The sequence below is a fragment of the Microcaecilia unicolor genome, chromosome 5 (assembly GCF_901765095.1).
Source record: "Microcaecilia unicolor chromosome 5, aMicUni1.1, whole genome shotgun sequence".
Classification (NCBI taxonomy): domain Eukaryota; kingdom Metazoa; phylum Chordata; class Amphibia; order Gymnophiona; family Siphonopidae; genus Microcaecilia; species Microcaecilia unicolor.
The window spans coordinates 176,069,176-176,095,262 of record NC_044035.1 but is presented as its reverse complement, the minus strand read 5'-3'; the positions used below and the strand labels follow the sequence as shown (position 1 = coordinate 176,095,262).

The following is a 26,087-nucleotide window of genomic DNA, read 5'->3' as shown; positions in this document are numbered from 1 at the left end:
TCCTAACTGCACCCTTCTCCTCCATCGCTAACTCCAGACTCTGTTCCTTTTATCTTGCCGCACCTTATGCCTGGAATAGACTTCCCTAGCCGCTATGTCAAGCTCCATCTCTGGCCGCCTTCAAATCCAGGCTAAAGGCCCACCTGTTTGATGTTGCTTTTGACTCCTAACTTTTCACTTGTTCGTAACCTTTATCTTGTCTTCCTCTCTTCAATAGTCCCTTATCCCTATGTGTCCTATCTGTCTGTCCTACCCTTATCCCTTATTTGTCCTGTCTGTCTATCCTGAATTAGATTGTAAGCTCTCTTGAGCAGGAACTTTCTCTTCTTCATGTTCAATTGTGAAACGCTGCGTACGACTGGTAGCGCTATAGAAATGATTTGTAGTAGTAGTAGTTTACAATGTACCAACGTAGTTGCTGCAAAAAATAAGAACCACAAAAGCAAGGTTTGAGGAGAGCGTGCAGGTCACAGAGAGGTGTCAAGAAGGGGAGATTCTGGATCTCATGGGAGGGAGGAGGAGGAGTGAAAATGTACTCATTGGACCATTATGGGGGGGGGGGGGGGTGAAAAGAAGAAAGAGGTGAGATGATATGCTTGATAAGAGGAGGGAGACATAGGGAGAGGTGCAGGATAGGAAACAGAGAGAGGCAGAAATGGTGGACCATTTTGGGGTGGAGGGGAAAATGCAAGATCATTTTGGGGGGGGGGGGGTAGGGAGAGAGGGGAAAGGTGCCAGACCATTTTGGGGGGGGGGGAGGGGGAGCATGGACAAGAGAGGAGGAGGATAGAGAGATAGAGGGGAATGCTGGATTTGGGGAAGCAGAAGGAGAGAGAGACACACAAGGTAGATGATAAGGTGGGAGAAGGTTCGATGCTAGAGATGAGACAAGGGGACTGACTGGCTGATGTAAGGAAGGGGAGAAGTGTTTTGATGCTGGGGCTGGAGGGGAGCAGGGCCGCCGAGAGGAGGGGCAGGGGGGACAAAATTCCCTGGGCCCGGGCCTCCAAGGGGGGCCCAGCGCCGGGGTCTCTCTCCTCCTGCTCCCAGGCCACCAGTGCTGCAGTCCCTAGTCTCACCTGCCTGTCCTCAGCTCCATCGACAACCCCCCTCCGTCCGCCACTGGGCACCCTGCATTCAAATCGGCAGCGCCTCACCTCTGTGTTAAAGCGGGAGATCACCTCCCTTCGGGCCCTCCCTCATTGTGCCCTACCCTCGCGGAAACAGGAAGTTACATCAGACAAGGGCGGGACACAGTGAGAGAGGGCCCGAAGGGAGGTGATCTGCCGCTTTCACATGGAGGTGAGGTGTTGCCGATTTGAATGCAGGTGACCCGGTGGTGGATGGAGGGGGGCTGTCGACGGGGCTGGTTTGGAGACTGGGGACTGTGGCACCGGTGGCCTGAGAGCAGGAGAGGGAGGCGATAGTGGTAGCGATTGGGGGGGGGGGGGGCCTAGGCCTGGCTGAGTCTCTCGGCGGCCCTGCAGGGGAGGGGTGAAGCTGTAATGAGTGGGAGAGAATAACAAAGGGGGAAGGATGGAGAGATGGGTGGAAAGTGGTGTAAAGGATCAGAGGGACAGGGGGCCTGGGAAGCAGTATAAAGAAATGAGATCATGGAAAGGCAGGGGAAACATGAAAATGGAGATAGTAAGCTGGGTGGGAGGAACAGAAAGAGCAAATAGCTTAGATATCAGGAAGGGAAAGAGCTTGGGCTGGTGAGGGAATGAGAGTCAGAAAAAAGTAGATGAGGGCTTGGGAGAGGGAGTGAGGGAAAGACAGTGAGAACAGGCTGGGAAAGGAAAGAGAGAGAGAGAGAGAGAGAGAGAGAGAGAGACGGGTACAATGGGAGGGCTGGGGAGCAGGGGCGTAGCTACGGGTGGGCCTGGATGGGCCCAGGCCCACCCAGTTTAGCCTCAGGCCCGCCCAGAAGCAGATCCTTGCCGTGACCGTCTCCCACCCCTGCCGCAGCGCTTCATTTAATGTTGTCGGCGCTGCTGTTAGTTTCCTACCCCCCGCGGCGGCGCTTTACACTTTACCCAACGGCAACGCTACAGATGCAGCGCTGACGTCCGACGTCCTGCTCCGGGGCCTTCCACACTGATGTAACTTCCTGTTACGGAGGCGGGACGCGGAAGGCCCCGGAGCAGGACGTCGGACGTCAGCGCTGCATCTGTAGGGTTGCCGTCGGGTAAAGTGTAAAGCGCCGCCGCGGGGGTGGGAAACTGTAACAACAGCGCCGACAACAACATTAAATGAAGCGCTGCAGCAGGGGTGGGAGAGGGTGAGGAAGTCAGTGGGGTGCTGCGTGCTGGCCCAGTAAGGGGAGGCAGGGAGGGGAGGGAACAGAAGGGTGCTGGACTTGCAAGGGTTGGAGGGAAGGGAGAGAGATTTTGGGATTTGCAGAGGGGAGGTTGGAGGGAAGGGAGAGAGGTTTTGGGATTTGCAGAAGGGAGGTTGGAGGGAAGGGAAGAGGTTTTTGATTTGCAGAGGGGAGGTTGGAAGGAAGGGGAAAGGTTTTGGGAATTTGCAGAGGGGAGGTTGGAGGGAAGGGAAGAGGTTTTTGATTTGCAGAGGGGAGGTTGGAAGGAAGGGGAGAGGTTTTGGGAATTTGCAGAGGGGAGGTTGGAGGGAAGGGAGAGAGGTTTTGGGATTTGCAGAAGGGAGGTTGGAGGGAAGGGAGAGAGGTTTTTGATTTGCAGAGGGGAGGTTGGAGGGAAGGGAGAGAAGTTTTGGGATTTGCAGAGGGGAGGTTGGAGGGAAGGGAAGAGGTTTTGGATTTGTAGAGGGGAGGTTGGCAGGAAGGAGAGAGAGAGGTTTTGGGATTTGCAGAGGGGAGGTTGGAAGGAAGGGGAGAGGTTTTGGATTTGCCGAGGGGAGGTTGGAGGGAAGGGAGAGGTTTTGGATATATAGGGGGGGTGGAAGGAAGGAAGGGGAGAGGTGCTGGATATGCAGGGGGGTGGAGGGAAAGGGGAGAAGTGCTGGATATGCAGAGGGTTGAAGTGAAGGGGAGAGGTGCTGGACATGTATGGGAGTTGGATGAAAGGGAAAGAGGTGCTGAACATGTAGGGGGGCTGGATGAAAGGGAGAGATGCTGGACGTGTGTGTGTGGGGGGGGGGGGCTGAAGGAGAGGTGCTGGATATGCAGATGATGATATGCAGAGGGAAGGGAGAGAGATGCAGGGAGAAAGAGCCAGATGCCTAAGGGGAAGGAAAGAGAGGAAGAGAAGCTGGTTGGGGGTGGGATCAGCGAGGAGAGGGACACATTGGTGTGGAGGAGGGAGAAAGGGGACCTAGGGAAGTATACAGATACAGAAGGGAGATGATGGGCATTAGGTGGGAGCATGGGGACAGGGACACAAATGTGAGATGCTGTATGGGGATGGCACATGGGCACAGAGGGGTAATGCCTGACCAAGGGGGGGGATATAGAATAGAGATAAAATGCTGGACACTGGAGAGGGGGGTATATGGACACGGGGGGGGGAGGGGGGAGATACCAGACAAGGGAGAGAATAGGAATGCAGAAGGGATATGCTGGGCATGGGGTGCATAGGTGCACAGAGGAATGATGATGGATGAGGGGATATGAACACAGGGGAGATACTGAACAAGGAAATATAGGAAAACAGAGATGAGAGATGGATGATGGACATGAAGAAAGAAGAAATGTCAAATAGGAGACCCTGGCAAGTGAGTTAAGAGAAGACAGAGGGAAGCAGAAACCAGAGACTGGGACCAATATGATTTGAGAAAAAATGACCAGACAACAAAAAGGTATAAAAAAATATTTTATTTTCAATGTTGTGAATATGATATGTTGGATTTGGAATGTACATCTTGCCAAAGTTGATGGTAAACATGGCTGGGGTCCAGGACAGAAATCTAGGAAAGGACCCCAAAGTCCATTACCAGGCTGCTCCTTCAGCTTCCAGCATGCAGGCTTTCTCTGGCCAAGGAACCAAGCACAATTGCCCTAGTTGCATCCCCTAACACCATCCCTGGCATGTGCCATCTTTATATTTTGCACAGGAGCAAGTGCCTTTCTTTCTTGTTTCTCTGGTGGTGTACTACATGCAAGGTCTAGTTTCATGGGGTTTCCGTTTAATTTATATTTCTAGAGTTTGTGGTCACTTATTCTGTATTTGGCATTTGTGTCTTGTGTGTGTGACTGAGGTATTCTGTTAGCATGAAGTTTCAATGTAGCATTCTGTAGTAATTTGGCTTGTTCAGCTTTCCTGATAAATGTATTTGTATTTTAGGGCCCTACTATAATATTTAAGGCACTTCTTTTTCATAGGTAGGATCTTTGTTTTTGGAAGTTAGTGTTGGCATGGTAGATTTGCTCTAGGTTCTGAGTGACTTTTGTTTTATAGATTTTTTAAAGTTAATTTATAATATGTCTGTAATTGAGATTACACTAGAAAACAAAATGTCTTTATATGATGAGTTTTATGGTGAATTGTCCTTGCTGTGCTCTGTATCCATTGTTGGTGGACGGCCAGGAGGTTCTCTGGATGCAGAATGTGTTTGGCTTCAATACCATATATGTGTTGGAGGACCATGGCTCAGTGGGGCTGAATAGTGCAGTCTATTGTACTTCCCTTAGCTCTCAATTGGCCTGCAGCCACTGAAGCCTGCACTGCAACCCTCATTGAAGTTATGGGGAGTGGGGTAAGGACAGAGCATGGGTGCATCAGGTTTGCTGTTTTTTTCTTTTTCAAAAAAGTTGGCAACTCTAGTGCCCACCCATCCAACCTGTTGGCCCACCCAAAAATTGCCTTCTGGCTACGCCACTGCTGGGGAGGGTATGAATGTGGGAGGTGAAAAAAAGGGAGAGGGTGACAGAAGAGGAAATGAGCTTACACTGTTAACTAGGAATGAAGAACAAGAGAGAAATAGAGAAAAAAGATGAAAGAGAAGATTATTGTGATACAGCTTTGAATATGTACACCAAGAAATTGTGGCTATGCTGCAGGGCCCTGCGACAGCTGTGAATGCATGCATCAGTCTTAGCTCCCAGTATAAACAGGGGAAATCACTGCAGATGTCCTACAGAGGTAAAATGTTCACACAAAGAAGACAGAAAAACTGTTCTGGGTCAGAGAGCGAGTAAGAAAAGCAGACGGCACATGCTAGAGCACTGAGTTAAGGGAAGGAAATGGAATGATACATATTTTGGGGTGGTTGAGCAAGAACTGGGTTGTTTAATGGAAAAGCAGAAACCTGGGGATTGGGTGGGCAGTTTAGTGAGAAATTGGCAGTGGCAAAGAAATATGTCTTTTTTGGAACCTATGCACTTGACATCTTTTTTTTGCCTACTAGGGGATCACCAGTGTTGCCTGGATTTGTGAATTACATTAATGGGGGAATTTGAAAGTATTCTGCCCACATATCTGGATCTTTTCGTAGTTAATTAATATTTTTTCTTTATTCTCCTCTATATTATGAGAATTAGAACTCCTAATGGTAGTGGATTTGAACTGAATAATTTCTGGTTATTTTCATTGCTTAATACTTAAGGGTTCCTATGATAGCATTTTGCTTATTTGAATCAGTTTTTTTGTACATGTTTTGCTTGATTTTGTCTTTATTTGAAATTTCATAAATACAAAATTAAAAAAAATAATTTTAAAGAACCATATTGTTAATGGGAGGTGAGTGTTACGATTCTGCTGAATAGGCAGGGGAAGGTTTGGGACTCACTCTTGATTGGCTTGTCAGGGGCTGAGCCAGCAGACGTCAGAAGCTTGATCCATTTAAGCCTGCCTTTCCCCTGCAATCATTGATTTGGCGTTGATTGCTTTGCTGAAGCCAGCCTGTGTTTTGGCGCTTGTGTTCACTTGGGAGTTTAGCCTTTCTCCTCATGCTTGCTGTTTCTCTGTGTGTGTGTGCTGGGTATTCCCAGCATGAGCCTGATTGCCTCACTTCCCCCAACTGGTTTGCTTCTCCTGCTCTAACGTTGTGCTGTCTGGGGTATCTGTTGCCTTGAGTTTAGCTTTCTCTCCTTAGGTGTTCCCTTTGTTCTGCTGAGCTGCTGCTCTGCTCCCTGTTCTGCCTTCCATTGTCCTTTTATTTTGCTCCTGTTTGTTTGTTTTAGTTCTCTGTTGTTTGCTGTAGCTATCTCCTGTGTGCAAAGAGCAGCGTTCCTGTTCTGGTCTCTGTGTGTGTCAAGGCAGCTTCCTCTGTTTATTTACTCTCTCCTTTCTCATCTGCAGAGTATCTCTGCCTTGCTCTTTCCCTTTAGCAGTTCCTTTTTCCCTTGGGGGTTGTGGGGCCAGTCTGTGTATTCCTTAGATAGTTCTCCCCTTCCTTTTGTTTGCTGTAGGTACAGCCTTGTTCTTGTGCTGATTGGTTCAGCCTAGAGTGTATTCCTGTAGTTGGTTTCCTTTTTCCCTGAGTGCTCTGTTGTTTAAGCCTAGAGTGTTTCTTTCTGGGGCTTCCTGTATTCTTGTTCGCTTGTGACACAGCTTTGTTTTCCTGTAGAGGTTTTGCCTTTCCACCTTTCCTTTGTGACTTTACCCTGCACTGTGTGTGCTGCAGTTCCGTGTGGAACCCTTGTTTTTTCTCCCATCCCAGAGTGTGACTCGGTTCCTGGTCGGCCGTGAGGCCCACCTGAATGCTGTATCTTATCCTTTTTGGTGGTGTCTGTTGGCTGTTGTGAGTGTGCAGGGCTTGGTGGCTGGGGTGGTGCATAGGGCCTGTTCAGTCTACCCCAGGCCTTGGCCAAAATCCTATACTAGGCCTCGGCCTGGGCTCAAGGGCTCACGTCCAGAATAACAGTGGGGCTCGTTGGGGGAAGGCAAGGGCCGGAGGCCCCACTGAACCGGTCTGCACAGGGCCCCACAATTGCTAAGACCGGCCTTGAAACTAGAGCGTGAAGGAAAGTTTCAGTTACTCAAGAACACATTGTTTGGAATAAGGTATCTTTGAAGGATATCATGAAAACAGGGAAGTTGGGGCATCCTGATAGAAAGTTTGCAATAAAGACAATAGTAGACCAGGTACCTTTTAAAGAGCAGACAGACATGAAAGAATGCAAATTATCACTGTCATCTGCTAAGCAGGTTGTTAATAGGAACAAAAAACATTATTTGAAGTGTCTGTATACAAATGCAAGAAGCTTATAAAATAAGATGGGAAAGTCAGAACATATAGCACTAGATGAAAAAGGTAGATACAATAGGCCTCTTTGAGACCCAGTGGAAGGAGAATAACAAATGGGACCTTGTCATACCAGGGTACAAGTTATATCGCAGTAATAGGATGGATCAAATTAGTGTAGGAGTAGCGCTATATGATCAAGAAAGCCTTGAATCAAATAGAATAATAGTTCTACAGAAAATAAAATACACCTTGGAATCCTTATGGATTCCATGTGTAAAGGGGAAAAATAGAGATAGGGGTATACTACCATCTGCCTGGCCAAAATGAACAGACAGATGTTGAAATATAAAAAGAAATAAGGGAAGCTAACAAATTAGATAACACAATAATAGGTGATTTCAATTACCTCAATATTGACTGGATATATATGTAGGATCAGGGCATGCCAGGGAACTAAAGTTCTCAGGTGAAATAAAGGACTGCTTCATCAAGCAGCTGGTTCAGGAAATGACAAGAGAGGGAGCAATGTTAGATCTAGTCCTTAGTGGAACACATGATTTTGTGCAAGAGGTAACAGTGCTGGTGCAACTCTGCAATAGTGATCATAGCAATTTAATAAGTTTGATTTAATGATTACCTCTACTATCATTCCTATCAACCTTCCTCTACCATAACTCATTTATAGAATAAATCACCTAACGTGACTTTGAACATAATTGCTCTCCCCATGTCCCCATGTACTCAGTATCTTACTTGAACACAAACTGTCATCTCTAGTTTAGCTTTCTGTTAGAGACCTCACACCCCTATTGTAAGCCACATTGAAACAATTTTTATTTATTTATTATTACATTTATATCCCACCTTTTCCCACTGATCGCAGGCTCAAAGTGGCTTACATAAGTCTGTAGTGCAAGCTACAGTACAAGAAGAACAATTATACAAATTGAGAATAAAGACATAAAATAACAATTAAACAGCAAAAGACAAGAGATAGTAACAGGTAATTATAGTCCTTGGGTCTGAAATTTATGGTGATAGTTATTTTTGGTTAAGTTTAACCTGGAGAATAAGCCTTCTTAAACAATACTGATTTCAATAATTTACGGAAGTTCAATATATAATAATTTTGTTGTATAATATGGGATATAATTGTCACAATAAATAAATTTTCAGAAAGCATTTGACTACCTCATGAATGACTCTTGAAGAAATTAAAAAGTCATGTGATAGAAGACAGTGTCATATTGTGGATTAAGAACTGGTTAATAGATGAAAAACAGACAGCAGATTTTAAATGGTCAAAATTCTTAATGGAGAAAGGTAAATAGGGTGTCCCCTGGGATCTGTGCTAGGACTGTTCCTTTTTAACATATTTATAAATGACCTGGAAACAGGACTTACAAGTGAGGCAATCAAATTAGCTGATGACACAAGGTTATTCAAAGTTGTTAAATCACTAGAGAATTGTGCAAAATTTCAAGAGGACCTTACAAGACTGGGAGATTGGCATCCAAATGGCAGATTACAATTATCCCATAATTCTGTAAACTTGTGTGCTCAGTTTTATGGTGAGCACGCAAAGTTGTGTGTGCAAGTTTTATAGAATAGAGGCAGTTATACGTGAAAAAATGTAATATAAAGAGCTGTTAATTGATATGAGCAACAATGGGCTAGCATTGCTGTTAATTGGCACTGATTAGCAGTTGTGAGCATAAATGCTATTAGTTGGTATTCTACAAAATGTGCATTTAAAAAATCCATAGTGTGCAACTGCAAGGGGGACATGGACCTGGGAGGGGCATGGGAAGATCAGGGGTGTGCCTTGCACTTATCCACACAGGTTATAGAATACTAGTAGTTATGCACCTAACTGCCTACATTTAGGTGTGACAAACAATTGTGCCTGTGCTCTGTCGAGCATCAAAATATAACAAAATATTTAAACACACATGAATACAAGTGTATTGCTTCTTCAGCTTATTGAGAGTGGAGTAGTCTCATATATAACACACGATAAAGATTATTTGATTTTTCACCCAATGACTGGGTGTATTATCTGTGTGTATTGTCTAATCATTGACTTAACCTCCACCACCCTTTGCTAATCTTATATATGAAAATATATTTCTGTTTATCAATATGCTATCATCTAATTTTATGCAGCACTTAGCTTGAACAAGTTGGTGCTCTTAAAACCCCGACAGGTCCCCGTTTCGTGGCTACTTTTTCAAGGGGGAGTCACCAGTTCAAGTAACTGGTGACTCCCCCTTGAAAAAGTAGCCACGAAACAGGGACCTGTCGGGGTTTTAAGAGCACCAACTTGTTCAAGCTAAGTGCTGCATAAAATTAGATGATAGCATATTGATAAACAGAAATATATTTTCATATATAAGATTAGCAAAGGGTGGTGGAGGTTAAGTCAATGATTAGACAATACACACAGATAATACACCCAGTCATTGGGTGAAAAATCAAATAATCTTTATCGTGTGTTATATATGAGACTACTCCACTCTCAATAAGCTGAAGAAGCAATACACTTGTATTCATGTGTGTTTAAATATTTTGTTACATTTAGGTGTGAGCATTTGTATCAGCCATTGAGCTATCATAAGTATTCAGGCCTAAAGTTAGGCATGTAAAGTATTCTATAACGGCAGTTGAGCACAATTGCCAATATAGAATTCACACTTAGCAAGCATCATCCTGGCACCTAACTTTAGGAGATCTATAGACAACTACCCCCTTAATGTGAACAAGTGAAAAGTGTTGCACGTAAGGAAGAGAAATCCAAACTTGTAAGTATGCGATTCAAGGTTCCCCAATAGGTTTCGCTTCCCAGGAAAAGGGTCTAGGTGTCTTCATTGATGATACATTGAAAACCTCTGCTCTGTGTGCAACAGTGGCTAAGGATGCAAATAGAATGTTAGGAATTATTAGAATAAGAACAAAACATAACATTATAATGCCTTTGTATCACTCCATGGTGCAACTGCACCTTGAATATTGTGTGTTATTCTGGTCACTGTATCTCAAAAAAGATATAGCGGAATTAGAAAAGGTGCAGAGAAGGGCGACCAAAATGATAAAGTGGATGGGACACTTTCCTATGAGGAAAGGCTAAAGAGGCTATGGCTTTTCAGCTTGGAGAAGAAACAGCTGAGGAGAGATATGATAGAGATCTATAAAATCTTGAGTGGAGTTGAATAGGTAGATGTGAATTGCTTGTTTACTGTTTCCAAAATACAAGGACAAGCGGGTAAACAATGACGCTACTAAGTAGTACATTTAAAATACAGCTGAGAAAATATTTCATCACTCAGGGCCTCTTTTATCATGCTGTGTTGCATTGCCAATGAAGCCCATTCAAAGTGAATGGGCTTTGCCGGCATTGCTGCTCCAGGGACTGCTAGCGTGGTTTGATAAAAGAGGCCCTCAATGTGTAATTAGGCTTTGGAATTCGTTACCAGAGAATTTGGTAAAATTGGTTATCATAGAAAGGTATAAAGAAAAGTTTGGACAAGTTCCTAAAAGTCCATAAACCGTTATTAAGTTGGTCGTAGGAAACTCCACTACTTTTTCTAGGGAAAAATTGCTTAAAATCTGCATTACTCTTTTGGGATCTTGCCAGGTACTTGTTATTTGGGTTGGTCTCTGTTAGAAATAGGATACTAGACTTGATGGGCCTTTGGTCTGTCCTAGTATGATAATGATTGTGTTCTTATATACTTATGTGAATTATTTGTTTGTTTTTTCCAAATCGACTATGGAGTATGCAATGGAGTTACTAAATTACATTTAGAAAAAATCAGAGAAACTCAATGTGTAATTAAGGTTGGGAATTTCTTGCCAGACAATGTGTTAAAAGCAGTTAGCATAGCAGGATTTTAGGACAAGTTCCTAAAAGAAAACTCCTAAAAACAAACCATTATTAAGGTGGACTTTGGAAAATACAGTGCTTATTCCTGGGGTAAGCAGCATGAAATCTATTTTACTTGAGATCACCAGGCAGTGGCAAACCAAGGGCGGGGGGTGGGAGTGGTCTGCCCCAGGAACAGGAAATGTGGGGTGCCTCCCTGATGCCATAGCCCAGAGGGCCATAGCCCAGAGGTGCCAGCATTTCTCCCTCTCCTTCCTTCACTGGGCCTATCCAGCTTCTCTCTCGCTGCCTCCCTCCTTCTCCAGGGTCCATGCAACTTCTTCCCCGGTTCCTGAAAATATACTTGCCAGACATTCGATAGACACAGCGATTGAGACAGGCGGCTTCTGGCTGGATCTGGGGCCTTACCTCGACTGTGATCTGTCTCCTTTGATGCAAGTTCCTTTTTCTCTGCAGGCGGGAGCTGCTGAGGGAAGGCCCTGAATCTGGCCAGAAGCTGCCTTTCTCTATCGCTGTGGCTACCGAAAGTCTGGCAAGCATATTTTCAGGAGCTGGGGGAGAAGCTGGATGGACCCAGGGAAGAGAGGGAGGCAGTGGGAGAGATGCTGGATGGATCTGGAGAGGGATGGAGTCAGTGGGAGAGACAATGAATGGACCTGGGAGAGGTAGGCAGCAGGAGAGATGCTGGATAGATCAGAAGGAGGGGGAGATACTAGATGCACCCTAGGGGGGGAAGGAGAGGGACTCAAGAGAGGTTGAACTCATTTGGGGGGGGGGGGGAAGATTGTTTTATCATGTAATACAAACTTTCTATACTGCCATATCTCTCAAGTTATCTCAAGTTATCTAGGCAGTTTACAAAACTAAAATATAACAAACAGAAAGGAAGTCCATAAAATATAGCAGAGACCTGACCATTCATACTGCATTCAGAGGATCAGTATAAATGCATTACATTTTATCCCACCTTCATTCAGCTGTTCTAAATTGTTGCTTGGTGAATTTTAAGTTCAGGATGGTACCATGGCTTAAACTTGTTATTTATTTGTATAACTTGTGAAGGAGCAGTACAGTCCAATTCTTTGCCTAAGATCTCATTCAAAAGATTTGCTTGTTCATCAAGCATTGATGAAAGGTTGAAGGAAAAATTTCAAGGAAAGGAGAGATTATTGAAAGATCAACATTATTCAGTTTCCTTGTCCTATAAACAAATTTGTCAGGAGCATTCATAGTGTACTTCTTTATAGAAATTTTAAATAAGACCATTGAATGATTGGTCCAAGAAAATATACATTTTAACAAACATCTGATTAATTAAGTTATTATCTGTAATAACTAGGTCTAATTTGTGTCCTGCCCAATAAATCACACCCTCAACCCAGAAGGTAAAGAGGGTTAATGCAAGATTAGAGGGGAGGCGTTATATAGGAATGTTGATTATACTCAATGTTCATGAGAGAATAACCAGGGTGAAATTGTCATCTTGCCATGTCTTCACTTTGGGTGTATTTCTCCTTTTGTTTCTTTTTGATCAAGTGAATCATATAAAATAGTTAACTATAAATGGAGAGGAAGGGGGATTAACGTAAAGACGACTGATGGACCAGCTTAGTTTGTGTTCAAGAATATATGGTTAGCTTAGATTTGTGTATACCCAGATAAGCAGATATATTCTTATTGAATTGTCACCAAAGATGTTGGAACATAAAGCAGAAGGGGACGGAGGGTGGGTTAGGGAGGAGGGGAGAAATTGTCAAAAAGATTGATGTTGGCCTTTGTCATTGCATTTCTATTTTGATGATCTGCTGGTGGCATGTATGTTAATGCCAGATATTGGATGTAGTTAATGTTTGTCATTCATCAATAAAAATGTTGAAATATAAATCACACCCTCAACCCATTGCACTAGGCCCAAATGGAGAAGGAGAATGGCTGGATCCTCTGGGGAACGGGAGGGAGAGGGACTCAAGAGATGCTGAGCTCACTGGTAGGGAAGGGGGAGATGGAGAAGGAGAATCACTGGATCCAATGGGAAAGGGAAGGGAGAGAGAGAAAAAAATGCTTTATCTGCCGGGGGGATGAAGAGGGACAGTGACCCAATTGATGTTGGACTCGCCAGGGGGAGGGTTAGAGAGAGAGAGATGCTAGATCTGCTGGTTGGGGAGGGGAAGATTGAAAGATACTGGATCAATAGTTCATTTATAGTTTATACATTATTGTTTATTTGTGCTTGATATACCATTCTAACTAACTATATAGGGCAGAGTGGTATGCATACTACAAAAAATTCAGGAAAAAGGAAAGGAACTCCCTCTTAATAGGAATAAAGTCAATCACACTAAGAAAGACAAAGGGAAAACAGGTGGAGAAAGGGATTGGGGGTGGGGAAATAAAAACATCATATAAAAGGAAGGGGAACAAAAAAAGAGGGAGGGGAGGCAGGTAAACTCTACATTTCTCCAAAAGCCTGCATAAAAAGCCAAGTCTTGAGTTTGGACATAAAACTTTTAATGCTGCGGAAAGAAAAAAAAATGCACAACGCCTAGTTTACTCTAAATATGCAAATTTGGGACTTGGAAAAATTAAACGGTGATTATTAACCAAACGGAGAACCCGTGTTGGAAAATAAGGAATTGTAAGACAGGAAAGGTAGGTTGGGAGGGGAAAGAGAAATCAGACTGGAGGAGGGGCAGAAAGGAAGAGAGATGCTGGACTTGGGGGGGGGGGGGGGGCTTGAGGGGGAAAAGAGAGAGTGAGCCAGCTCAGGGAGGGAGAGGGGGAGAGACACTGGACCTACGGAGGGAAGGAGAGAAGCCAGACCAGTGGTGGAAGGAGGGACAGGGGATAGAGGGAGAGATGCTTTCTCCGGGGTGGATTGTGCGGGATGAAAGGAACAGAGGGGGGGGGGGGGGGGGGGGGGGGTCAGAGACACAAAGGGATGCTGGCCATGGAGGTAGTATAGTGACAGAGACGCAGAGGGACAATGTTGGAAAAGGGGGAAATAGGGACACAGAGGGACAGTGCTGAAAAAGGGGTGGGATAGGGACACAGGGGAGATGCTGTACTCAGAAGAAGGACAGGGACACTGAGAGGGCAAATGCTGAATATTAGGGGTGAATAAGAACAGAGGGCAGATACTGAACTTGTGGGTCAGGATGGGGACAGGGACACAAAGAGGAGATACTGGACAGGACAGATGAGGAACGCAGAGGGAAGATGGATGGTAGACATGGAGAGAGAAGAAATGTTAAATGGTAAAAGACTCTGGAAAGAGGAAAAAAACAGAGAAAGGTAGAAAAGAGACACAGATCAAAGCGAATGGAAAAATACAATGATCAGACGATAAATGTGGGAGAAAGTATTTTATTCTGTATTATTAATTGGAACATGTATTGCTGTATATGCAGAGTCTGACTTCATGAGGTTTCCAGTTCATTTGTTTGTTTGTTTGTTTTTTGCCTTCATAGTGTGGTCCTTTGTTTCATATTTGTTGAGGGTCTGTGTTTTGCACATGTGACCAAGGTTCGGCATTCTTCTGGCTTGTAAGTTCGGTATGGAAATCCTGTAGCTGTCTTGTCTGTTCTGTTGATGTTCAGAGCTACTACGAATGTAAGAGTGCAGTTTATTTATTTACAGTATTTATAATTCACACTGTCTGCCAGATTCTAGGTGGCGAACAACTTAACAACTTAACATACATAATATCAAAATCATGATATCATGGAAACTAATTAATGCTGGGTATGCATGCACAGTTTGCTCAGAGGGCTCAAGAATGAGTATTAATTTGCATGGTACAGTTGGCCACAAATTGTATTTAAATGTATTAAAATGGATGTATTCCTTCGCAATGAACAGATGGCCTGTAATGCCAAATAGTTTTTGCTAGGTCAGGGGCAGCGTAGGTTTAGAGGAGAAGATTTCTTGTTAATTTTTCACATTGCACTGCCAGTTTTTTCTTCTTTTACAGGCAGAAGGAGACTCCTGCAGGTTTTAAATACAGACGGGAAGTAACAAACATGTGCCGTGTCTGAGGAAAACCGAAAGTAAAAGCACACATTCATTCCTGTTCTTCTGTGTTTTACTATGAGCCTTGTAAAAATTCTATGTGCTAATAATATTTGTGAAGCTCATTTAGATACTGAAGAACAAGCGATGATGTGTGTTTACTCTTCCATTTTTGACAAGCGCTGTGCTTACTGCAAAACCTTTGTTCACATATATCAGGCATGTCCGTCCCCCCGTTATCCACAAGTTTTTCACGTAATAGCCAAGTTAACCGTGCATAAAATATAAATATGATTTGATTCAAGCTTTGTGGCGCAATTTTTTTGCGTTGCTGTTGGTTGTGGGCTCATCTGTGCGTGGCTTTGAGCATCGTCACCTAGGTGGTGTATTGGTGTTTTAAGGTCTGGTGTAATATTTGCAGCAGTGGTTCCCAAACTGTGCAGTGCGGCACCCTGCTGTGCCACAGCGAACTCAGGGGTGCCACAGCAAATCCTGACCTCCCTCCCGCCAACCACAATCCAGCATCGCTCCCTACTTTCCCCTCCCGCAGGCCTGGAATCTGCTACTTCCTTCTCCTTCCTCCGCTGCCGCTTCAGTGCTTGCAGCTTACATTTTCAGGCTGTCCGCAATTCACACAGGCACTGCGGGGACTTCTCTCTGCCGCGTCCGGCCCTTGCAACAGAAAGCTGCATCAGAGAGGGCTGGATGCGGCAGAGGGAAGGCCCTGGAGTGTCTGTGTGAATCATGAACAGCCCAAAACTGTAAGCTACAAGCACTGTAGTGGTGGCGGGGGAAGGAGAAGGAAGCGGCAGCAATCCTGGACCTGGAGGAAGGAAGGTAGTGAGCAATGCTGGATTTGGAAAAGACAGAGGTGTGCTGGACTAATGGGAGGAGAGGGGCTGCAGGGAATGGGGAGGTGTGCTAAACTTTCAAGAAGGAGAGGTGTGCTGGAGTGAGAGGAGGGGGCTGCAGGGAAAGAGGGACCTATGTGGTAGAGGGGAAGTGGAGTTAATAGTCTCCCTTCCCAAAACATGCTGACAGCTATCACCCACTGGATAGGTGAAACAAAGAGGCAATTGTTTTGTCTATCACCATAGCTTGGGTCCCCATCAGTTTCTCTCTCATACTCCCTTTACCCAGCCTGTTTCGCTTTCACCTAGTCTGTCTGTCTGTCTCTCTCTTTCTCTTTCTCTCTCTCTCTCTCTCGTAACCCCTCCCTCCACACCTTTCACCCAGCCTGTCTGTCTTTCTCATGCACCCCCCCCCCCCCACAGCCTTCACCCATTCTCTGTGTTTGTCCTCTCTGGCATACCTCGCCTAACAGCTTTCACTCAGTTTGTCTCCCTCTTTCATACCCCTGTATCTATCTCTCTCATGCCCCTCTCCAGCCTTCCCCCTAGTCTCTCTTGTGACCCCTCTCCAGCCTTCTGTCACTCTCTGTTGTTACCTCTTGCTGTCCTAAACTGCTTCTCTCCCCCTGCACAGTGATTGCATGTGCTTGAGCTGCATGGTGATGAAAGTTGGGGAAGTCTTGGGGTTTCAAGTCTTGTGAGACTTCCTGAACCTCCTGCACCAGATGGCTCAAGTACATGCAGAGCCCAATCAAACCTAGGGCCAGATGCACTAAACTTAACGAGCCAGCAATGTGGTTTTTAAACCAGTTCTAGCCAGTCTAGCGAGCAAGTAGTAAAACAAGACATGCACAAAAGGGTTCTCTGAGCCATTTTCCTGTCACAGTAGCAGCTAACGAAAACGGAATGCAAATGATCTACAGGTTATTATAATGAGCGCATGCAAGGCAGATGCATAGCCATTTTCCGACCACATGCACCGCAAAAATCGGAAGAAAAAAAAACATCCAGTTGTTCGTCAGGGACGTCCTTTCAAGTGCCTAACACTTGGACGTCCTTCACTCAAAAAAAAAAAAAGGACATCCCTGACGAGCACTTGGACGTTTTTCCCTTCAGATTTTGTGATGGGCGTCATTCTCTTGGACGTGTTTTTCTTGCGTGCCCAAAATTACCACCGCCGAGAATCGGGGATCGGGACGTGCAAGGATGCCCAAATCAAAACTATTAGATGTCCCTTTCGATTGTGCCCCTCCAGGTCTCTCTCAGCCAATTACAGCGTGTATAGCTGACAGCTAAACGCTCTGTGATTGGCTGAGAGAGACCTGGAGGGGCATAATTGAAAGGGACGTCCAAATAGTTTTGATTTGGACGTCCTCGCACGTCCCGATCCCCGATTCTCTCCGGCGTGGTCATTTCGGGCACGTAAGAAAAACACATCCAAGAGAAGGATGCCCATCACAAATCTGAAGAAACAAATGTCAAGTGCTCGTCAGGGACGTCCTTTTTTTTTTTTTGAGTGAAGGACGTGTATGAGGCCGTCTTTGGCATGTGCAGAGCAGCAAGTATAACGCTCGGCTGCTCTGCGCATGCGCAGCTGGCCGACTGGCTTCCCCTCCTTAGGAAGGAAATCGTGTGCAAATGAGCTAACAGCGAGCAGCTTATTTGCATGCGATTTCCTTCATGCATGCCCGTTTTTTACCAATTCGCTAAGGGATCAGTAAGGGGAAGGGCTCTTTCCGTGGAGTTAGTGCATCTGGCTCCTAGTCGAAGACACCAGGAAGTGAAACCAAAGATGAAGCAACTGTAGTAGGACTGCCAAAAGCTTTATTCATCAAGATCAAAACCTGACACGGCCACATTTCTGAAATGCCTACATCAGGGACATGCAGAAAACCAATATATAATGCCTTTGTTAAAAATAAATCTTTTACTCTGAATTATATTTTTTCTTTCCTCTTTTCTTTCATTCAATGATTCTTTTGTTTTCTGAGGGTCTTTACTCTTGTTATTGGTGAAATATATAATTGTAAAGGTAAGTGTGTGATCATCTGGTAAGAGTGTTTAAAAATTAATCTGTAGCAGCCAAGTTATCTTTTTACTGTTCTAGATGTATAAAATGTAGATAGCTTGGGTGACTGGCAGCTGTGAGGATCTCTTTGCAATTTGCCTGCTTTCTGCAAAAATAGCAGGCCTGGTAGATCACCTAGATAGAGAATTGAAGAGTGTGCTGGGGAGGAGCTGGCTGTTGTGGTAAGTATGGGTACCAGTGACATAGCAAGATGCAGGAGGAAGGTTCAGGAGGCTAAATGTAGGTTTCTAAGTAGAAAACTAAGATCTAGAACTTCCAGGGATAGCATTCTCAGAAATGCTCATCATTTCATATGCAGGACCCTGAAGACATAGCATATGTGTCTTCATAGACACACTTTCTCTGCCCACTGGGATGATTTAAGTTCTGATTTTTTTCTCTAGTCCCTTTTAATATTACTTCCCTGGGCCGTATATGTACGATATATACATAGGAATTCTGTTTGGAAGGAATGGATCCAGAGAAGCTTATCGGAGATTAGGTAGCAACATCGCTAATTGGAAAGCAAAGCCAGTGCTGAGCAAGACTTCCATGGTCTGTGCCCTGAATGTGGCTGAATAGATTTGAATGGGCTGCAGTAGAGCTTTTCAGAGGCTCTGACAAGTTCAGAAATTTAGAACAAGGACAGTGCCAATCAGACTTCTATGGTCTGTGCCCTGAAAATGGCAAGGGCAAATCAAGGTCAGGTATACATATGAAGTATCACATCATACCTTATGTAATGAGTTTATTTGTTGGGCAGACTGGATGGACTGTACACGTCTTTATCTGTCGACATCTACTATGTTACAATGTTTTGGAAATACAGTTAAGGTAGTATCAAACATGTATAAATTCCTTGAATGACAGATTTTTAAAAATATGACATGCTGATGGCAGTTTTCTTTATAAAAACTGGGCATTGTGATTAGAATTAAGTGCAAATGTATATTTGTGAAAAAAGGTGTAAATATATTCACAAAGAAAAAAACATCAAGGCAATTCTGTAATTAGACATGTGCTATTCTATAAGGTAGCACTTAAGTACTATTTACCCCGGATTCTGTATAGTGCACATTGAGATCTGCACCAAAATTGATGGATAACTTAATTGACTTAACAAGCCAATAAGCATTGTTAACAGCACTTAAGCACTAATGAGACTAATTGGCAATAATTAGAATTTACGCACATAACTCGCTAAGCGTATTGTAAGGAGTTACAGAGAAGACAGCCTCAAGGAAAGCGAGAGCAGCCCCGGAGGGAGATTAAAAGACATTGGCAAATGCGCCCTCTAGTGGCCAAGAGACTGATTAGACTAGAATAAGGGATAAGCTTAGGAACCATGATTCCCACAATGCATCTGACCCAATACAGGACTCACAGGAAGTGGAGGGGGAGGAGCAGGATTGGGAGATAGATTCTAATCAGGGTGATGAGGAACAGCTGGAGGAGCCCCGTGAGGAGATAGAAGAGATGGAATGGGATAAAAGGGAGGATATAGAGGAGAGTGAGGAGGATAGTATGGAGGTGGCTGCATTTACACAGACTGCTGGTGCTAAGGTGAGGGGTTTCTTGGCCAAGGTATTTCCTCAACTGTCTGGGATAGGAAAGACAGAATTGATGCAGCTGGGAAGAAACCTGTGGCAGCAAGCAATTCAAAAGGTTAAGGGTGCTAGAAGCTAAATACTGTGTGTTGTAAGGAACTGATGATTAACAGGCTGATTAGTGACCAACTAGGAAGAAGAGAAAGATGGTGTTAGAGAACATTGGACTATGTTCAGCAAACTGACGGGAAAAGCTCTGTCTGGCATTGTGAACGTGGAAATTGTCAAAGAGTTTATGATGATACAGTTTATTGTGCTGCTCAAGTTACTACAACTGAATGGATGTGAATAAACGTGAACCCTTTATTATAAGACTGTTGGAGTTTCTGTCCATTTGTTGGGGTTATCACTGAATGGTGAGCTAATTGAACAGTCGCTCACGGAAGCTGTGGCTGGAGGGGCAGAGAACTGGAATTAACCGGTGCTGCGAGGGAGGAAGGCCAGCATTGAAGCATATCAGCTAAGCAGGGTCAACCTGGACCGAAGAGTGGAAGGGGGACCTGCGAACAGTATTCTGTAACAAATTGTGCCTAAATTCTAAAGTGAGCAGTTTAAAATGGGCATGGCTATGGGTGAGGAAATGGGCATTCCCAAATTTACGCTTGCTGTTATAAAATATAGCCCAGTCCACGTAAATTTATGCACAAGGATTTATGCCACGTTTTTGTGGTATAAATGGATGTGCATAGTTTTAGGCACTGGGATATCAACTAAGTGTATTCTATATACCGCACCTAAATCTTATAGAATACACGTAGGCAAAAATGATTTCTGCGCAGATTTTCAATGCACCATATATAGAATCTCCTCCATAGCGCCTAACTGCAAGGAGGGCATACATGTGGGTGGAGCATGGGCAGGCCATAAGAGTATTTCCCAGTTACTAACTTAGGGGCCCTTTTACAAAGGCGTAGTAGGGTTACCACACGAGTAGTGTGCGCCAAATTGGCCCTACCGCCAGGGTAGAGCAGGAACCCGGTAGTAGTTCCAAAGTTGGCGCATTCAGTTTCCCATGGTAGAAAATAATTTTCTATTTTCTACCGGGGGGGGGGGGGCGTTCCTTATGGTAACTGGTAGTGTGGCCACATTGCCGCATGCTGCCCGATTACCACAGGGTTAGTGTGTGAGCCCTTACCGCCAAGTAAATAGGTATTAAGGGCTTGTAAATGGCCAGGTGCTAATTTTGGACTTGGAACCTGTCATTGTTGCCGAAAATAGAAATTCAGCTTTTTGGCGATGCACTAAGAGGTGGCCTGAGCACATGGGAAAAAAAATCAGCTAAAAGTAGTGCAGGCCACTTTTTAGCAACGCTTTGTAAAAGGGCTCCTTAGTTTATAGAATATTATACATTACACGTGTCACTTGATGCACCAACTGCATCTCTTAGAATGCATTTCCTTGCTGAAAATTGGGTGTGAAATTAGCGCCTAACTTTAGGCACCATTTGTAGAATTCCCTAGTAAATACTGATAGGGGAACAAGAAGATTTTTTGGAACAAGTTGACCCTGTCATTCCAACTATTTATGTCCTTCCTAAAATCCATAAATCTTTAGAGAATCCTCCCTTACCTGTTATGTCAGCTACAGAGTCTCTTTTAGAACCATTAAGTCAGTTTACAAATGTTTTTGTAAGATCTTTTGTCCCGGAAATGCCTTCTTATATGAAACTCTTCTCACATGATTCAGTTACTAGAAGGAATTCAGACAGACCTAACGGATTTTTTTGTTAGTCACATTCGATTCATTTTAAAATATTCTGCAAGAAGCAGCTTCGGAAGTAATTAGGTCTGTTCTTAATAAGAGAACCAGCTTTAGATTGCTTACAGATTTTATTCTTGAATTATTCAGGTTAGCTTTAACTAAAAATCATTTTAAATTTAATTTCTATCAACAAATAAAGGGAACAGCCATGGGAACTGTGATGGCTCCAGACACTGCCAACGTATGTATCGGTAAAAAAAAAAAAAAGGGGGAGGAATATCAGGTTAGCAATGATCAAAAAACTTTTATTTTATAAAACTTATAATAATGTACAATACAATACACCAGCCTGATGGGAAGTGAGCACATAAAACTCATAATAGTCCAGTCAATGTTCAAATCAAAGCCAAGCCCAACATATTTCAGCACTTTTACCTTCAGGGACATGTGGAGGGGCATAATCAAAAGGGACGCCCAAGTTTTGCTGAGGACGTCCTCGCAAAATGTCCCGGTGGAGGGGTGGGGAAACCCGTATTATCGAAACAAGATGGACTTCCATCTTTCGTTTCGATAATACAGTCGGGGACGCCCAAATCTTGACATTTAGGTCGTCCTTAGAGATGGTCGTCCCTAAACTTGGTTGTTTCTGATTTTCGGCATTAATGGAAACCAAGGACGCCTATCTCAGAAACAACCAAATGCAAGCCCTTTGGTCGTGGGAGGAGCCAGCATTCGTAGTGCACTGGTCCCCCTCACATGCCAGGACACCAACCGGGCACCCTAGGGGACACTGCAGTGGACTTCATAAATTGCTCCCAGGTACATAGCTCCCTTACCTTGTGTGCTGAGCCCCCCCAAACCCACTACCCACAACTGTACACCACTACCATAGCCCTTACGGGTGAAGGGGGGCACCTAGATGTGGGTACAGTGGGTTTGTGGTGGGTTTTGAAGGGCTCACATTTACCATCACAAGTGTAACAGGTAGGGGGGGATTGGCCTGTGTCTGCCTGCCTGAAGTGCACTGCACCCACTAAAACTGCTCCAGGGACCTGCATACTGCTGTGATGGACCTGAGTATGACATTTGAGGCTGGCATAGAGGCTGGCACAAAAGATTTTGAAAGTTGTTTTTTGAGGGTGGGAGGGGGTTAGTGACCACTGGGGGAGTAAGGGGAGGTGATCCCCGATTCTCTCCGGTGGTCATCTGGTCAACTCGAGCAGCTTTTTGTGGCTTGGTCGTAAGAACAACAGGACCAGGTAAAGTCGTCCAAGTGCTCGTCAGGGATGCCCTTTTTTTTCCATTATGGGTCGAGGACGCCCATGTGTTAGGCACGCCCAAGTCCCGCCTTCGCTACGCCTCCGACACGCCCCTGTGAACTTTGGTCATCCCAGTGACGGAAAGCTGTTGGGGACGCCCAAAATCGGCTTTCGATTATGCCGATTTGGGTGACTCTATGAGAAGGATGCCCATCTTCCGATTTGTGTCGAAAGATGGGCGTCCTTCTCTTTCGAAAATGAGCCTAATAAGCTAATTGTTCATCACCTGGATATGGTTCCATCAAGGCCTGCAACTATTGAAATGCCAGGTTCAGTGAGCTGAACATTTGTGGAAAAAGAAGAAGCGTATTAAGTTTGTCATTCAAATCAACAATTTTACATCACTGAGGTGAAGAAGGCAAAAAGGACTTATTTCTCAGATCTGATCAGTTATTTTCCATGTTCTGTATGCTCAATAGAGCTCATTCCTCAACCACTATCAATGATCCTCCCTCACTAGACACTTTAGCTCAGTACTTTTGCTCTAAAGTTCAGGCACTACAAAGTTCTTTCTCTCCTGTCTCAGCAGATTATACAGCATCTTCCCCTCCATTTAAAATACTTAGGGGCCCTTTTACTAAGCTACATAAGCGTCTATGCATGCCCAACATACGCCAAAATGGAGTTACCCATCCGGCTAACGCGTGGTTTTTGCGATAATTGCATTTTTGGCGTGCATCCGATAACGCGTGTCTGAAATCTATTTTTGGACATGCATATTGGGCGCACCAAGTGACATTTGATGCGCGTAGGTTATTACCGCGTGAGACTTTACCGCTAGGTCAATGGCTGGCAGTATGGTCTCAGTCCCAAAATGGATGTGCACCAATTTTGATTTTGCTGCACATCCGTTTTCGGCAAAAATTTTAAAAGGGCCTTTTTTACAGGCACGCTGAAAAATGGACCTGCGCGCTCCCAAAACCTGCGCCTACACTACCGCAGGTCATTTTTTAGGGCACCTTAGTAAAAGGACCCCTGAGCTCTCTCTGGACATTGGAGTGGCCTAGTGGTTAGGGTGGTGGACTTTGGTCCTGAGGAACTGAGTTTGATTCCTGGCACAGGCAGCTCCTTGTGACTCTGGGCAAGTCACTTAACCCTCCATTGCCCACCGCATTGAGCCTGCCATGAGTGGGAAAGCACGGGGTACAAATGTAACAAAAATAAAATAAAAATACCTGCATTCTCTAACTACATTCCTTACCAAAATGAACCCCACTACATTCTATCTTGACCCTTTATTTTCCACTTGGTTGAAACTACCCAACCTTGGTCTATTGCTTTTCACACACTACACTGTGACTTAACAGTCTTTCTACGGGTTTTGTACCATCTTCGTGGAAAGTTGCTATTCTTCCTATACTAAGTAAAGCTTCATTGGATCTCTCTGTTCCTGCAAACTATCACCCAATTTAATTTTGAAATTTCTCTCAAAATTAACAGAGTTCATTATCTTCTCACAATTACAATTTTATTTATTTATTTATTTATTGCATTTGTATCCCACATTTTCCCACCTATTTGCGGGCTCAGTGTGGCTTACAATACATTGTGAATGATGGAAATACAGTTTGTTACAGTACGATTATGGGTTACATTGTGAAGAGTTATGGGAAGACAAAGTCAAAGTCAAAATATCATTTGGGAAATAGAACAATGGAATGTAACAATGAGGAAATCCCATATTGACTAAGTAAATGCATTGCATCCTCGTCAATTATGTTTTTGTCCTGGATTCAGCGCTGAGATGGTGCTCACAGCCCTCCCCAGTGAAGTTCACAGCAAGTTAGATGGAGGTTTTATAGCTCTTGCATTAGACCTTTCTGCTGCATTTGATGTGGTCCAGTGGCGTAGCTACGTGGGACCTGGGGGGGCCTGGGCCCACATAGATTTGGCCCTGGACCCCCCTGCCAATGACCCTCTCAACCCCCCCCCTGCTGTCGCTGTCGCCTGCCTTTGCTGGCGGGGGACCCCAACCCCCGCCAGCCGAGAACCTCTTCTTTCTGCAAAATGCTTCCTTCTGTTTCTGACGTCCTGCACGTGTACGTGCAGGACGTCAGAAACAGAAGGAAGCCTTTTGCGGAAAGAAGAGGACCTCGGCTGGCGGGGGTTGGGATCCCCTGCCAGCAAAGGTTGGCGGCGGGAGAGGGAGTCGAGAGGGTCATCGGCAGAGGGGGGCAAAGTTGGTGATGGTGACGGCGGCGGGGTCGGCAATGGCGGGAGGGGGGTCGGTGGCAGAGAGGGGGGGGGCTAAAAATGTGCCCCATCACCTCGGGCTCTGGACCCCCCTCCTGCCGAAGTCTGGCTACGCCCCTGATGTGGTCAGCAACACACTATTATTTCATTGTCTCTTTTCTATAGGTGTTGCATTCTGTTCTTGATTGGTTTACTACTATTCTGCAAAAAACATCTTTTCAAGTTTCCATGTCATCATCCATATCCAGTCCCTCTGGGCTCCATCCTTTCACCAATATTATTTAACCTCTTCCTTAGCCCTTTGACTACATTCATTCAGACTCATCGCATCAGCTTCTACTATTACACTGAAGACATTCTTCTTATCCATTACATCACTTTTGATTCCCCTGACCACCTTCCCCTTCAGGCCTACCTGAAGAATGTTGCCACTTGACTCCATGACCACCACCTTGCCTTGAACACAAATAAAACAACAGATATCTGGCTTACCGGTCATTCCCCTCCATCCTACTCTCTTTGATCTGTAGCCCCTGTTGACTCTCTATTATTTGGGAGTAATCCTTGCCACTAAACTTTTTTTCTCACAGCAGATTTTGTCAGTGCTACATATGGGTTTCTTAGCACTGCGACTACAAGCTTAGCGGTGATTAGATGTCAACACCAGTAATTGTGAAGTGAAGCCAGTGCTGGGCACACTGCTACAGTCTGTGCCCTGATCGTGGCTGGAAAGATTCAGCTTCAGTAACTGGAGAACAAGGCCATTGCTGGGCAGACTTCTACAGTCTATGCCCTGAAAATGGCAAGGACAAATCAAGATCAAGTATATGTATGTAGTATCACATCATACCTTATTCTATGAGTTTATCTTGTTGGGCAGACTGGATAGACCATACAGTTCTTTATCTGCAGTCATCTACTATGATCAGTCCTCAACTACCTAGATAATGATTCATTATATACATTCATTATATACATCATTTCTCACTACATCTTGTTACGATTATTGTAACACTGTCTATGCAGGTATTACAAAGTGTGAATTGAAGAGACTGGATACCTCATAAAACAGGACACTTATATTCTCTGTCATGCTAAACAGCAAGATCATATGGCACTGTTGTTTCTTTGTTTGCTACCCATCAAATTCAGAATTAAATTTAAGATATTGACACTCGCGTACAAAACCCTGCATACTGGTATTCCTAGTTTTCTGTCTTCTCTTACTATCCCCTACATCTTTACACGTTTTCTTTTTTCTATTAAGGGCTATCGACTAGTGCTCCATGGTCCCTCCTAAGCTTGTTGGGATTCTACCAGGCATAGTTCCTTTTGGCACCATCACTCTGGAAT

At 44.5% G+C, this 26,087-nt stretch overlaps 1 protein-coding gene across 5 annotated transcripts in view; it reads left to right on the top strand.

Annotated features, from left to right (window-relative positions):
• The window catches only part of IL34 (interleukin 34), a 144,940-nt gene that overhangs the window by 13,743 nt on the left and 105,110 nt on the right, over positions 1 to 26,087 (top strand). The window contains exon 1 of one of the 5 annotated variants that reach the window (XM_030203602.1): positions 14,990 to 15,008. The exons of the other annotated variants lie outside the window; for them this stretch is intronic. The gene's annotated coding sequence lies outside the window, so the exon portion shown is untranslated. Of the gene's footprint in view, positions 1 to 14,989; positions 15,009 to 26,087 lie in introns of those variants that run through there. 5 annotated transcript variants of the gene reach the window in all.